The sequence below is a fragment of the Ranitomeya variabilis genome, chromosome 5 (assembly GCF_051348905.1).
Source record: "Ranitomeya variabilis isolate aRanVar5 chromosome 5, aRanVar5.hap1, whole genome shotgun sequence".
NCBI lineage: Eukaryota > Metazoa > Chordata > Amphibia > Anura > Dendrobatidae > Ranitomeya > Ranitomeya variabilis.
Window position 1 is genome coordinate 309,145,557 of NC_135236.1, and position 12,098 is coordinate 309,157,654.

Genomic DNA, 12,098 nt, shown 5'->3' on the forward strand with positions numbered 1-12,098 from the left:
TGTCACACTTGGGTATTTTCTATCATATAGACCCCTCAAAATGACTTCAAATGAGATGTGGTCCCTAAAAAAAAATGGTGTTGTAAAAATGAGAAATTGCTGGTCAAATTTTAACCCTTATAACTCCGTCACAAAAAAAAATTTTGGTTCCAAAATTGTGCTGATGTAAAGTAGACATGTGGAAATGTTACTTATTAAGTATTTTGCGTGACATATGTCTGTGATTTAAGGGCATAAAAATTCAAAGTTGGAAAATTGCAAAATTTTCAAAATTTTCGCCAAATATTCGTTTTTTTCACAAATAAACACAAGTTATATCGAAGAAATTTTACCACTATCATGAAGAACAATATGTCACGAGAAAACAGTGTCAGAATCGCCAAGATCCGTTGAAGCGTTCCAGAGTTATAACCTCATAAAGAGACAGTAGTCAGAATTACAAAAATTGGCCCGGTCATTAACGTGCAAACCACCCTTGGGGGTGAAGGGGTAAAAAACAGCACTTAATGAGAGCCAGAAGGTTGAAGCTCAGCTTTATACAGTTGAGGACAAACACCAGGGAGCGGCAGACACCGTTAGTAGGCCGCAACCAAAGTTGAAGGCCAAATGCTGTTTAATATCTGATACTATAGGCCGAAAGCCAGAAGGTTGAAGCTCAGCTTTATACAGTTGAGGACAAACACCAGGGAGCGGCAGACACCGTTAGTAGGCCGCAACCAAAGTTGAATGCCAAATGCTGTTTAATATCTGACACTATAGGCCGAAAGCCAGAAGGTTGAAGCTCAGCTTTATACAGTTGAGGAGAACACCAGTGAGCGGCAAACAGAGGTATTAGGCCCCAAAACCAATTATTTTTAAATAAAGCACTTAATGAGAGCCAGAAGGTTGAAGCTCAGATTTATTCAGTTGAGGAGAAAACCAGTGAGCGGCAAACAGAGGTATTAGGCCCCAAACACCAATTTTTTTTAAAAAAGCACTTAATGAGAGCCAGAAGGTTAAAGCTCAGAATTATTCAGTTGAGGAGAACACCAGGGAGCGGTAGACACCGTTAGTAGGCCGTAACCACCAAGCTTTTTAAAAAACAGCACTTAATGAGAGCCAAAAGGTTGAAGCTCAGCTTTATACAGTTGAGGACAAACACCAGGGAGCGGCAGACACCATTAGTAGGCCGCAACCAAAGTTGAAGGCCAAATGCTGTTTAATATCTGATACTATAGGCCGAATGCCAGAAGGTTGAAGCTCAGCTTTATACAGTTGAGGAGAACACCAGTGAGCGGCAGACACCATTAGTAGGCCGCAACCAAAGTTGAAGGCCAAATGCTGTTTAATATCTGATACTATAGGCCGAAAGCCAGAAGGTTGAAGCTCAGTTTTATACAGTTGAGGAGAACACCAGTGAGCGGCAAACACAGGTATTAGGCCCCAAACACCAATTTTTTTTTATAAAAAGCACTTAATGAGAGCCAGAAGGTTGAAGCTCAGATTTATTCAGTTGAGGAGAACACCAGTGAGCGGCAAACAGAGGTATTAGGCCCCAAACACCAATTTTTTTTAAAAAAAAGCACTTAATGAGAGCCAGAAGGTTGAAGCTCAGATTTAGACAGTGGAGGACAATTTGAATTAGGGACTGCAGACAGACTTAGTAGGCTGTCCCCTGTGGACCATGCATCCACCACATTAACCCATTGCGCCGTAATGGACACGTAACCTTCCGTGGCCATGCCTACAGGTCCATGCGTCTGTTGTCAGGTGCACCTTTGTAGTCACAGACTGCCTGAGTGCATGGACGATGCGGTCTTTAACATGCTGTTGGAGGGCTGGGATGGCTTTTCTAGAAAAGAAGTGTCAACTGGGTAGCTCGTAGCGTGGTACAGCGTAGTCCATCAGCGCTTTAAAAGCTTTGCTTTCAACTAACCGGTAGGGCATCATCTCTAATGAGATTAGTCTAGCAATGTGGGCGTTCAAACCCTGTGTACGCGGATGCGAGGATGAGTACTTCCTTTTCCTAACAAGAGTCTCATGTAGGGTGAGCTGGACTGGAGAGCTGGAGATCGTGGAACTAGCGGTGGTGCCGGTGGACATGGGTGACTGAGAGAGGGTTGGAGATGGTATTCTTGCCAGTGCCCTACATGCAGTGTTTCCTACTGCAAACCTGGTGATTCCCTGACTGCTTTGGCCTGGCGACGAAAGCTGCACAGATACTGCAGGTGGTGCGGGAAATGGTGGGTTGACAGTGAGGGAAGGGATGTAGCGTTGCTGACTAGCTTCATTGGCCGAGGGTGCTGCAACCTTTAGGGACGTTTGGTAGTTAGTCCAGGCTTGCAAATGCATGGTGGATAAGTGTTTATGCATGCAACTTGTATTTAGACTTTTAAGATTCTGACCTCTGCTTAAGGTAGTTGAACATTTTTGACAGATGACTTTGCGCTGATCATTTGGATGTTGTTTAAAAAAATGCCAGACTGCACTCTTTCTACTATCGGATACCTTTTCAGGCATTGCAGACCGGATGGCCACGCTGTCCTCCAACTGGTTTTGGTTTTGCCACGCGTTTTTTGCCAGATACGGGCCTGGCAGATGGAACCTGTTGTGATGTTGATGCCTGCTGCGGCTCCTCCTCCTCCGCTTCAGAACTACTGCCGCCTGCACCCTGTTCCCCAATGGCTGCCAATCGGGGTCAACAACTGGGTCATCTATGACCTCCTCTTCTATGTCGTGTGCAACTTCGTCTGTGTCACCGTGTAAGCCGGTGGTATTGCGTTCGTGACGTGGCACCATAGTCTCCGCTGGGTTTGATTCTGCCTCAGTACACTGCGAGGGCAATGTTCTGGTCTGAGTCAAAGGAACAGCATAGTAATCTGGCTGTGGCTGTGCATCTGTGCACTCCATGTCCGATTCAACTTCGAATGGGCATGGCCTGTTAACTGTTTCACTGTCTAACCCAGGAACGGTATGTGTAAAGAGCTCCATGGAGTAACCTGTTCTGTCGACTGATGCATCCTTCACTGTTGTTCTGGGTGAAGGACACAAGGAAGCGACTTGTTCCTAACCGGGAGCATCCACTGACGATGCACTGCTCTGACATTTTGCACTTTCCGAGGAGGAGGCGAAAGAGCTAGAGGCAGAGTCAGCAATGAAAGCCAATACTTGTTCCTCCTGCTCCGGCTTCAAAAGTGGTTTTCCTACTCCCAGAAAAGAGAGCATTTGAGGCCTTGTGTAGCCAGACAACGAACCTGGCTCAACAACTCGAGACTTAGGTGCTGTACTGCTTTTACCACGACCACCTGATGCTCCACCACCACTACCATCATTACCAGCTGACAATGACCGCCCACGGCCACGACCTCTTCCACTAGACTTCCTCATTGTTTGCAAAACGTAACCAAAGTAACGCTATTTGTTACTGTAAAACAACTTATAAGGTGAACTCAAACTTCTGTTGGATTTATATATACCTTTATAGGTGCCTGACACTGAAAGGAAAATCAGGCCCAATGTTACACACTAGGTTTTCTGTGCCCCAATAATTTGAGACAGATGGCACACACAGGACCAGCACTCAAGCAGAAATGCCAATCTTAATCTCCCACTATTTTTTTTTTTATGGGAGAATGTAAAAACAAAAAAACAAACAAATAAAAACAATATTACACACTAGGTTTTCGGTGGCACACAATGAGAGACAGATGCCACATACAGGACTGGCACAGAGGCAGACTTGCCAATCTTTATCTCCCACTAATTTTTTTTTTTTAAAAGGGAGAATTTACCCCAAAAAATAAATGGCCAAGTATTACAAAGTGGTTTTCGGTGGCACACAATGAGAGACAGATGCCACACACAGCAATGGCACAGAGGCAGACTTGCCAATCTTTATCTCCCACTACTTATTTTTTTTTTTACAGGGAGAATTTACCCCCCCCAAAAAAAAATGGCCAAGTATTAGACAGTGGTTTTCGGTGGCACACAATGAGAAACAGATGCCACACACAGGACTGGCAGAGAGGCAGACTTGCCAATCTTTATCTCCCACTAATTTTTTTTTTTTTTAAAAAGGAGAATTTACCCCAAAAAATAAATGGCCAAGTATTACACAGTGGTTTTCGGTGGCACACAATGAGAGACAGATGCCACACACAGCAATGGCACAGAGGCAGACTTGCCAATCTTTATCTCCCACTAATTCTTTTTTTTTACAGGGAGAATTTACCCCCCCAAAAAAAAATGGCCAAGTATTAGACAGTGGTTTTCGGTGGCACACAATGAGAGACAGATGCCACACACAGGACTGGCACAGAGGCAGACTTGCCAATCTTTATCTCCCACTAATTTTTTTTTTTTAAAAGGGAGAATTTACCCCCCCAAAAAAAATGGCCAAGTATTACACAGTGGTTTTCGGTGGCACACAATGAGATACAGATGCCACACACAGGACTTACACAGCGGCAGACTTGCCAATCTTTATCTCCCAATAATTATTTTTTTTTTTAAAGGGAGAATTTAGAAGAAAAAAAATGGCCAAGTATTACACAGTGGTTTTCGGTGGCACACAATGAGAGACAGATGCCACACACAGGACTGGCACAGAGGCAGACTTGCCAATCTTTATCTCCCACTAATTTTTTTTTTTTAAAAGGGAGAATTTACCCCCCCCCAAAAAAATGGCCAAGTATTACACAGTGGTTTTCGGTGGCACACAATGAGATACAGATGCCACACACAGGACTTACACAGCGGCAGACTTGCCAATCTTTATCTCCCAATAATTATTTTTTTTTTTACAGGGAGAATTAACCCCCCCAAAAAAATGGCCAAGTATTACACAGTGGTATTCGGTGGCACACAATGAGAGACAAATGCCACACACAGGACTGGCACAGAGGCAGACTTGCCAATCTTTATCTCCCACTAATTTTTTTTTTTTTAAAGTGAGAATTTACCCCAAAAAATAAATGGCCAAGTATTACACAGTGGTTTTCGGTGGCACACAATGAGAGACAGATGCCACACACAGCAATGGCACAGAGGCAGACTTGCCAATCTTTATCTCTCACTAATTATTTTTTTTTTTACAGGGAGAATTTACCCCCCCAAAAAAATGGCCAAGTATTGCACAGTGGTTTTCGGTGGCACACAATGAGAGACAGATGCCACACACAGGACTGGCACAGCGGCAGACTTGCCAATCTTTATCTCCCACTAATTATTTTTTTTTTAAAAGGGAGAATTTAGAAAAAAAAATGGCCAAGTATTACACAGTGGTTTTCGGTGGCACACAATGAGAGACAGATGCCACACACAGGACTGGCACAGCGGCAGACTTGCCAATCTTTATCTCCCACTAATTATTTTTTTTTTTAAAGGGAGAATTTACCCCCCCAAAAAAAATGGCCAAGTATTACACAGTGGTTTTTGGTGGCACACAATGAGAGACAGATGCCACACACAGGACTGGCAAAGCGGCAGACTTGTCAATCTTTATCTCCCACTAATTTTTTTTTTTTACAGGGAGAATTTACCCAAAAAAATAAATGGCCAAGTATTACACAGTGGTTTTCGGTGGCACACAATGAGAGACAGATGCCACACGCAGCAATGGCACAGAGGCAGACTTGCCAATCTTTATCTCCCAATAATTTTTTTTTTTTTTTACAGGGAGAAATTACCCCCCCCCAAAAAAATGGCCAAGTATTACACAGTGGTTTTCGGTGGCACACAATGAGAGACAGATGCCACACACAGGACTGGCACAGCGGCAGACTTGCCAATCTTTATCTCCCACTAATTATTTTTTTTTTTAAAGGGAGAATTTAGAAAAAAAAAATGGCCAAGTATTACACAGTGGTTTTTGGTGGCACACAATGAGAGACAGATGCCACACACAGGACTGGCACAGCGGCAGACTTGCCAATCTTTATCTCCCACTAATTATTTTTTTTTTTAAAGGGAGAATTTACCCCCCCCCAAAAAAATGGCCAAGTATTACACAGTGGTTTTTGGTGGCACACAATGAGAGACATATGCCACACACAGGACTGGCAAAGCGGCAGACTTGCCAATCTTTATCTCCCACTAATTTTTTTTTTTACAGGGAGAATTTACCCAAAAAAATAAATGGCCAAGTATTACACAGTGGTTTTCGGTGGCACACAATGAGAGACAGATGCCATACACAGGACTGGCACAGAGGCAGACTTGCCAATCTTTATCTCCCACAAATTTTTTTTTTTAAAAGGGAGAATTTACCCAAAAAAATAAATAGCCAAGTATTACACAGTGGTTTTCGGTGGCACACAATGAGAGACAGATGCCACACACAGCAATGGCACAGAGGCAGAATTGCCAATCTTTATCTCCCACAAATTATTTTTTTTTTACATGGAGAATTTACCCCCCCCCAAAAAAAAAAATAGCCAAGTATTACACAGTGGTTTTCGGTGGCACACAATGAGAGACAGATGCCACACACAGCAATGGCACAGAGGCAGACTTGCCAATCTTTATCTCCCACAAATTATTTTTTTTTTACAGGGAGAATTTACCCCCCCCCAAAAAAAAAATAGCCAAGTATTACACAGTGGTTTTCGGTGGCACACAATGAGAGACAGATGCCACACACAGGACTGGCACAGCGGCAGACTTGCCAATCTTCATCTCCCACTAATTATTTTTTTTTTAAAAGGGAGAATTTAGAAAAAAAAAAAAGCCCAGTATTACACAGTGGTTTTCGGTAGCACACAATGAGAGACAGATGCCACACACAGGACTGGCACAGCGGCAGACTTGCCAATCTTTATCTCCCACTAATTATTTTTTTTTTAAAAGGAAGAATTTAGAAAAAAACAAAAAAAATGGCCAAGTATTACACAGTGGTTTTCGGTGGCACACAATGAGAGACAGATGTGTTATGGTTCTCAATGGCAAGAGAACATAGCCCAACAAACATACGAACTAGCTCTTGGAAGGATGGAAACTAAACTGACCATGATCTAAACCTGCCGCACAACTAACAGTAGCCGGGTAGCGTAGCCTGCGTTTTATCCCTAGACGCCCAGCGCCGGCCGGAGGACTAACTAATCCTGGCAGAGGAAAATATAGTCCTGGCTCACCTCTAGAGAAATTTCCCCGAAAGGCAGACAGAGGCCCCCACAAATATTGGCGGTGATTTTAGATGAAATGACAAACGTAGTATGAAAATAGGTTTAGCAAAATTGAGGTCCGCTTACTAGATAGCAGGAAGACAGAAAGGGCACTTTCATGGTCAGCTGAAAACCCTATCAAAATACCATCCTGAAATTACTTTAAGACTCTAGTATTAACTCATAACATCAGAGTGGCAATTTCAGATCACAAGAGCTTTCCAGACACAGAAACGAAACTACAGCTGTGAACTGGAACAAACTGCAAAAACAAACAAGGACTAAGTCCAACTTAGCTGGGAGTTGTCTAGCAGCAGGAACATGCACAGAAAGGCTTCTGATTACAATGTTGACCGGCATGGAAGTGACAGAGGAGCAAGGCTAAATAGCGACTCCCACATCCTGATGGAAACAGGTGAACAGAGAGGATGATGCACACCAGTTCAATTCCACCAGTGGCCACCGGGGGAGCCCAAAATCCAATTTCACAACACAGATGCCACACACAGGACTGGCACAGAGGCAGACTTGCCAATCGTTATCTCCCACTATTTTTTTTTTTTACAGGGAGAATTTACCCCCCAAAAAAAATGGCCAAGTATTACACAGTGGTTTCAGTGGCACACAATGAGAGACAAATGCCACACACAGGACTGGCACAGAGGCAGACTTGCCAATCTTTATCTTTCACTATTTTTTTTTTTTACAGGGAGCATTTACCCCAAAAAAATAAAAGGCCAAATATTACACAGTGGTTTTCGGTGGCACACAATGAGAGACAGATGCCACACACAGGACTGGCACAGAGGCAGACTTGCCAATCTTTATCTCCCACTAATTTTTTTTTTTAAAAGGGAGAATTTACCCCAAAAAATAAATGGCCAAGTATTACACAGTGGTTTTCGGTGGCACACAATGAGAGACACATGCCACACACAGCAATGGAACAGAGGCAGACTTGCCAATCTTTATCTCCCACTAATTATTTTTTTTTACATGGAGAATTTACCCCCCCCAAAAAAAAATGGCCAAGTATTACACAATGGTTTTCAGTGGCACACAATGAGAGACAAATGCCACACACAGGACTGGCACAGAGGCAGACTTGCCAATCTTTATCTCCCACTAATTTTTTCTTTTTTACAGGGAGAATTTACCCCCAAAAATAAATGGCCAAGTATTACACAGTGGTTTTCGGTGGCACACAATGAGAGACAGATGCCACACACAGGACTGGCACAGAGGCAGACTTGCCAATCTTTATCTCCCACTAATTTTTTTTTTTTAAAGGGAGAATTTACCCCAAAAAATAAATGGCCAAGTATTACACAGTGGTTTTCGGTGGCACACAATGAGAGACAGATGCCACACACAGCAATGGCACAGAGGCAGACTTGCCAATCTTTATCTCCCACTAATTATTTTTTTTTTTACAGGGAGAATTTACCCCCCCCCAAAAAAATGGCCAAGTATTACACAGTGGTTTTCGGTGGCACACAATGAGAGACAGATGCCACACACAGGACTGGCACAGCGGCAGACTTGCCAATCTTTATCTCCCACTAATTATTTTTTTTTAAAAGGGAGAATTTACCCCCCCCCAAAAAAAATGGGCAAGTATTACACAATGATTTTTGGTGGCACACAATGAGAGACAGATGCCACACACAGGACTGGCACAGAGGCAGACTTGCCAATCTTTATCTCCCACTAATTTCTTCTTTTTTACAGGGAGAATTTACCCAAAAAAATAAATGGCCAAGTATTACACAGTGGTTTTCGGTGGCACACAATGAGAGACAGATGCCACACACAGGACTGGCACAGAGGCAGACTTGCCAATCTTTATCTCCCACTAATTTTTTTTTTTTTTAAAGGGAGAATTTACCCAAAAAAATAAATGGCCAAGTATTACACAGTGGTTTTCGGTGGCACACAATGAGAGACAGATGCCACACACAGCAATGGCACAGAGGCAGACTTGCCAATCTTTATCTCCCACTAATTATTTTTTTTTTTACAGGGAGAATTTACCCCCCCCCAAAAAAAAAATGGCCAAGTATTACACAGTGGTTTTCGGTGGCACACAATGAGAGACAGATGCCACACACAGGACTGGCACAGCGGCAGACTTGCCAATCTTTATCTCCCACTAATTATTTTTTTTTTAAAAGGGAGAATTTAGAAAAAAAAAAATGGCCAAGTATTACACAGTGGTTTTCGGTGGCACACAATGAGAGACAGATGCCACACACAGGACTGGCACAGCGGCAGACTTGCCAATCTTTATCTCCCACTAATTATTTTTTTTTTTTAAAGAGAGAATTTAGAAAAAAAAAAAGCCCAGTATTACACAGTGGTTTTCGGTAGCACACAAAGAGAGACAGATGCACACACAGGACTGGCACAGAGGCAGACTTGCCAATCTTTATCTCCCACTAATTTTTTTTTTTTTACAGGGAGAATTTACCCCCCCCTAAAAAATGGCCAAGTATTACACAGTGGTTTTCGGTGGCACACAATGAGAGACAGATGCCACACACAGGACTGGCACAGAGGCAGACTTGCCAATCTTTATCTCCCACTAATTTTTTTTTTTTAAAAGGGAGAATTTACCCAATAAAATTAATGGCCAAGTATTACACAGTGGTTTTTGGTGGCACACAATGAGAGACAGATGCCACACACAGGACTGGCACAGCGGCAGACTTGCCAATCTTCATCTCCCACTAATTATTTTTTTTTTAAAGGGAGAATTTAGAAAAAAAAAAAAGCCCAGTATTACACAGTAGTTTTTGGTAGCACACAATGAGAGACAGATGCCACACACAGGACTGGCACAGAGACAGACTTGCCAATCTTTATCTTCCACTAATTTTTTTTTTTTACAGGGAGAATTTACCCCCCCAAAAAAATGGCCAAGTATTACACAGTGGTTTTCGGTGGCACACAATGAGAGACATATGCCACACACAGGACTGGCACAGCGGCAGACTTGCCAATATTTATGTCCCACTAATTATTTTTTTTTTAAAAGGGAGAATTTAGAAAAAAACAAAAAAAATGGCCAAGTATTACACAGTGGTTTTCGGTGGCACACAATGAGAGACAGATGCCACACACAGGACTGGCACAGAGGCAGACTTGCCAATCGTTATCTCCCACTATTTTTTTTTTTTAAAGGGAGAATTTACCCCAAAAAATAAATGGCCAAGTATTACACAGTGGTTTTCGGTGGCACACAATGAGAGACAGATGCCACACACAGCAATGGCACAGAGGCAGACTTGCCAATCTTTATCTCCCACTAATTATTTTTTTTTTACAAGAAGAATTTACCCCCCCCAAAAAAAAATGGCCAAGTATTACACAGTGGTTTTCGGTGGCACACAATGAGAGACAGATGCCACACACAGGACTGGCACAGCGGCAGACTTGCCAATCTTTATCTCCCACTAATTATTTTTTTTTTAAAAGGGAGAATTTACCCCCCCCAAAAGAAAAATGGCCAAGTATTACACAATGATTTTTGGTGGCACACAATGAGAGACAGATGCCACACACAGGACTGGCACAGAGGCAGACTTGCCAATCTTTATCTCCCACTAATTTCTTCTTTTTTACAGGGAGAATTTACCCAAAAAAATAAATGGCCAAGTATTACACAGTGGTTTTCGGTGGCACACAATGAGAGACAGATGCCACACACAGGACTGGCACAGAGGCAGACTTGCCAATCTTTATCTCCCACTATTTTTTTTTTTTTTAAAAGGGAGAATTTACCCAAAAAAATAAATGGCCAAGTATTACACAGTGGTTTTCGGTGGCACACAATGAGAGACAGATGCCACACACAGCAATGGCACAGAGGCAGACTTGCCAATCTTTATCTCCCACTAATTATTTTTGTTTTTTACAGGGAGAATTTACCCCCCCCCAAAAAAAATGGCCAAGTATTACACAGTGGTTTTCGGTGGCACACAATGAGAGACAGATGCCACACACAGGACTGGCACAGCGGCAGACTTGCCAATCTTTATCTCCCACTAATTATTTTTTTTTTAAAAGGGAGAATTTAGAAAAAAAAAATGGCCAAGTATTACACAGTGGTTTTCGGTGGCACACAATGAGAGACAGATGCCACACACAGGACTGGCACAGCGGCAGACTTGCCAATCTTTATCTCCCACTAATTATTTTTTTTTTTAAAGAGAGAATTTAGAAAAAAAAAAAGCCCAGTATTACACAGTGGTTTTCGGTAGCACACAAAGAGAGACAGATGCCACACACAGGACTGGCACAGAGGCAGACTTGCCAATATTTATCTCCCACTAATTTTTTTTTTTTTACAGGGAGAATTTACCCCCCCCTAAAAAATGGCCAAGTATTACACAGTGGTTTTTGGTGGCACACAATGAGAGACAGATGCCACACACAGGACTGGCACAGAGGCAGACTTGCCAATCTTTATCTCCCACTAATTTTTTTTTTTTAAAAGGGAGAATTTACCTAATAAAATTAATGGCCAAGTATTACACAGTGGTTTTCGGTGGCACACAATGAGAGACAGATGCCACACACAGGACTGGCACAGCGGCAGACTTGCCAATCTTCATCTCCCACTAATTATTTTTTTTTTAAAAGGGAGAATTTAGAAAAAAAAAAAAAGCCCAGTATTACACAGTAGTTTTTGGTAGCACACAATGAGAGACAGATGCCACACACAGGACTGGCACAGAGACAGACTTGCCAATCTTTATCTCCCACTAATTTTTTTTTTTACAGGGAGAATTTACCCCCCCCAAAAAAATGGCCAAGTATTACACAGTGGTTTTCAGTGGCACACAATGAGAGACATATGCCACACACAGGACTGGCACAGCGGCAGACTTGCCAATCTTTATGTCCCACTAATTATTTTTTTTTTAAAAGGGAGAATTTAGAAAAAAACAAAAAAAA